Source organism: Macrobrachium nipponense, chromosome 27 (genome assembly GCF_015104395.2).
Source record: "Macrobrachium nipponense isolate FS-2020 chromosome 27, ASM1510439v2, whole genome shotgun sequence".
NCBI classification, from domain to species: Eukaryota; Metazoa; Arthropoda; class Malacostraca; order Decapoda; family Palaemonidae; genus Macrobrachium; species Macrobrachium nipponense.
In genome coordinates, this window is record NC_087216.1 from 64,250,538 (window position 1) to 64,255,537 (window position 5,000).

Sequence of the window (5,000 nt, forward strand, 5' to 3'; positions counted from 1 at the left end):
TCACTGTAGGAATTTTGCCGTAAGGTCTTTTTACCGCTAGGAATTGTTGCCATAGAATTAACAGAGTATGTCCAAAGTATGAGAATAAAAGGGTATTAAGAATAGAAAGATTGTTTATTTATAACAGGAAAATCAGGTAATCAATTCATGTTACAATACGTTTTCAAAATGACTGCAAGTTCACAGCAATATCAAAATAAAAAAAATAGTAATTATAAGTGAAAATAAAGTTTTAAGGTAAAATTAATGCAAGTTACATTCAATTTCAAAATGATGCAAGTTCATCGCAATAGTTAAAAGATATACCAAACATTGAAAATTAACTTTTCATTCAAGTTTAGAATGAATGAATTTCATTGTACTACTTCGTTAATAGTCAAGTTGACGCTTGAGAATCGCACATCGAAACAATCCATTGTATCCTTACATAAATATCTTTGCACCTTTTCTTCATGGAAGTTTCTTCGCCTCGTTCGAGAGCACTTCTTTTTTTCTTTGCTAGACACTCTTCGCTTTTTAAAATGTTTATCGGTTTCCAAACATTTGGATGGGTGTTTGTGACACAACTTTGTAAGGCGTTTTGAAACCCTTCTACTTTATTGTTGGTGTTTGGTAAAGTATTCAAGGTCCGTTCTTAAACATTCCACATAACATCCACAGTAAATGTTGGAGCGGCTCTTCCTCTGCGAGGGTTCCTGCCTGTTACGCACCACCCCCCCCCCCCCCCCCCCCCCTCCCCACCCCGCCCTTGAATGTAATGGGTTTGGAAGTAGAAAATCAGGTCTTGAGGCAAATCATCATTGGCGACTAGTTCCTCCTCCTCCTCCTCCTCAGATGCACCTAAAGCGTTACTAGGGGCAACAAATGCGAGCACACCTAGCGCACTTTAGGGCCAAAACAGATACTCTTCGGAAAATATTTTTGACTAAATGTAACGAACATCCGGTTACTTTCGCATTTGGAAAATTATTTTGGATACTATCATATGTGGCTCTTTCAAAATCAACCATTAAACTTTCAGGTTGTCAAGTTGAACGCAAATACTTTACAACGTATGTCTCCGTAGATTTGTTAGGAAGTACCCAGGGCAAAATATTCGTGGTACACTAACGTTATCTATATCCCATAGGGGGTTGATGCCGTCAGTGCACCTCATGTACGTAAAAGGCGATGGTTAGTTGCATTTTGCCACAAATGTCTGTAACCAGAAGTCATTTGAATAATAAGAGAATGAAAAATGAGAAAATCACTGATGCTAGAGGCTTCCAATTTTGGTGTTTGATGACTGGAGGGTGGATGATCAACATATCAATTTGCAGACCTCTAGTCTCACTCAGGGGTTTTTAAGATCTTGAGGACTGACAGGAAAAGTGCGGACAGCAAAAAGTAAGGACAGAAAAAGTGCGGCGACAGCAAAAAGTAATGGACAGAAAAAGTGCGGACAGCAAAAAGTAAGGACAGAAAAAGTGCGGACAGCAAAAAGTAAGGACAGAAAAAGTAAGGACAGCAAAAAGTAAGGACAGAAAAAGTAAGGACAGCAAAAAGTAAGGACAGAAAAAGTGCGGACAGGGAAAAGTGCGGACGGACTGACGGAGCATCACCATAGTTTTCTTTTACAGAAAACTAAAATCTCGAAATCGATTCCATCTGCAAAAGAAAACTTATGATCAGTAGTGGTATGAATATGAGCGAGTGCAATTAGACCATTTTGTGTATCAATATCAGCAATGAGTCATCGTCTGAGTTTGGATAACATTATTATTGCGTAATCAGTTCTTGACCATTTGTATAATAAATAATAATTCCAATCATCATCAAAAAGAGGAAGGAGGACATACAGTGATAGAGACGGACGCTATAATAACTAGGAACAAGTAATTGGTGAATTCCAAACTGGTGTCATGCATGGACTATACATCATCCCGAAAAATAAAAATAAAATCTATGAAATTTACGGATCAATCCAGACTTCCAATTTCATCATGCTGGTAGAGAGGTGTCTATTTATGTCAGCGTAAAAACTCATTTGTCCATGAATGCAAAGCATATCAAAATGCAGTCCTTTGATTTGAGTAAATGGAAGCACTTTCATCTGATCGAGTTTTGATGTGGTTGCTGAAGGACTCGCAGATCAGTAAATATGACAGGAGCCTGTGAATTATGTGCCCCGTCGTTTTTCGGCTTGATGGGATGATGCTTTGGGTATTTCATTACATTTTAATCTTTATTCATATATTACTTGATTGTTGAGGGGAGGAGTTTAGATGGCCACCTACATTTAATTAGGGTTCAGGTGATATACAGGTGATATACAATCTGTACGGCATTTACACAGAATCAAGGATTAAACTGAGTCTTCTGATTTTTCAAAAGTGTTAGCATCATAATTTGCAATATTATTAAGCTCTCAACGTAAACTGAATAATTTTAAAAGGCTCTTGACTCTTATAAGTAGGCGAATGTGAATAGCTTCTGCATGCTTTTTCCTATGCTACAGAGGTTAACTGACAATTATACCGAGTAATTGTTTAAAAATACAGTTACCCTTCGCTCACATTTGTTTTTTAGATAATTCCTATTACTCTGAAACTTCCTCAGTCTCCTGATTCAATATGATTTTTTATAATACTTTCATTACCTACTGAGCTGACTGCCTCTCATTAAGGCACCCGGAATCATATTCCCAAACTGTAATCGAGTGCTGGACTTTCCCTGAAAAAGCGGAACGCCAGATCTTAAAAACTAACCGTATAATCTTCTTGAGAATAATCTAATTACATTTCCCACACCCAAATTACACTATGGACATACCTAACCTAACCTATGGGCATGACAAAGCAACGGTGCTGGTGCAATACTAGTGTATTTACATCTCTGGAATTTGCCAACCGCAAACACCTGACCGATTCCTCTCTTCTTGAAAGCTCTGTAGGTCTCTCTCCTGCTAGAGCTTCCGAATTCTCCCCTCGCTCCCTTTTTCCCAAATTTATAAAAATCTTTGAAGCAAGTAATATTTCATCTTTGTTTTTGGGATTGGTAATAACCTAACCTAACTTAAGGTAACCTGCCCAGTGCTAGGTAAATTCGTCGGGCCTCATACCTTACTATAACTTACAAAATAATATCTTAAAAATTTTGATTATTTAAATCGACTTTCTGATAATGTGTTTGGACTTAGCCAACATAGTTTCTTTGTTGTTGAGGTTTTCTATCAACCAGTTTTTTTTATAAAACCTCTCTTTTACTTCATATGATTTTTTTACGGCATTTTGAACCATTTCCAAAAGTTAGGTTATATTTCGAGGCACAAACATCAGCAGAGACAAGTCTTTGTCAACTGAGCAGTTTTGGAAAGTTCGAATAACTTAAGTTTTCCCTGAACATTCAGGAAAAACGTGACTCGTAAAGTTTAAAGGGAAGGGGGGGGGGGGGGGGGGGGTGAGGGGGGGGGGGGTGGGGGGGGTTTGGCGGTTTTTTCTGGTGCCAAGTTTTGTTTTGTTTTGTAATGTTTTACATGGAGGGAAATGCTACAAGAGAAGAAATGTATTTTTTACATTTCTTGTAGCATTTCGTTACATGTTTGGCGCTCACGCTTTTATCTTTGTAGACATGGTTATTGTAAGGAAATCCTGGTGCCTCAAAAATTGTATTTTTCGCTTTTTAGTTCAATTCAGTACGAGCGGGTTTAAGAAAGATTTTTTATATTTCTTTTTTTTTAGTATAAATTTTAGTTTTTGAAAAATTTTAACAGATTTATGATCTTACTGAACGAAATTGATATCCTGTCGGGCCAAAGAAGGTTTGAAAAGTCCGCAGAGTTATCAAGTTATCCTACAAAGTCAGAGAAGGTATGAAATTCCGTAGAGTTATGAACCTTTCTACGGAGTCAAAGAACTTGTGAAAAATCTGAAGACTTTCACATAAATCCTGAGATATTGGGAAGGTCACTGTAGGGTCGTTAGAGGTCACTGCTGACCTACTGATCCTTTAAGGTTGTATCGTCACTGGAATTGAGTAACTATGCAAACTTTCAATTCCATCGGGCGAAGGGAACAGGTCGAAAATTAAGTCACAATTTTTACCCGAACAGGCAGACAGACAGATAGGCGCAGAAGTCAAGTTAAATGAAAACATGCAATAAAAACAGTGAGTGTCATAACTGGCCTTAACTTTTTCCAACTCAACAAACTTGGAAATGGTATCATAAACATGAATTCCCTGTGTAGACATGACGTCTTTTAGCCGATCGGCGCTTTCATATGTCGAACTCGGGTCCATTTGCCTGTGTTCTCGGCTCAAGGGCACAGTGAAATAAATCCTTGCGTTATTTTAATATTTGCATCTACATTAGCATCAAATATAGTTCCACAAAGCATCATAAAATAAAATTCGCTACCTTTATGGTCACAAAAAATTCATATGCACAATGGAATCAACTCGTCTGATTGCAACATCACACGACAGACAAAAACATTTCATAATTTAATATCCGACTTAAAAAAATGATGAAATCTATTTTAAATAGAGGGCTGCATAAAATAGCGTTGCCACCTACGGACCCAGGTCTATTCGGACAACAAAAAGAATACCCGACATTTATGCAGAATAAATTGTAACACGTGAATATCGAGCTTTAATGAAGTGGAAAAGACAGAAACTCATTGACTCGTTACTTCAAAGCTCGTGTTGATACATTTATTACTTTTTGGCTGCAAAAGATAATAATAGACGGAAAGAGGAGCCCTTTCCCCGGAGCAATAAAACCAAAGGACTTATGTTTTTTTGTCACCTTTCTCAGTCTCTTAACTTCACGTTTTATTTCATACTTCTTTATCCCCTGTGTAATTTTCTCCTGGAATTTATGGGTATTTGCAGGAAGGCGAGATAGACAATTTTCTTTTTGTCCTCAGTTTCATCATATTTTCTGTAATATTTCGTAAATGGCTGCCTGAATATATGGGTTACAAAAGGTTTTTTGCATTTTCTCTCATTTTTAACAA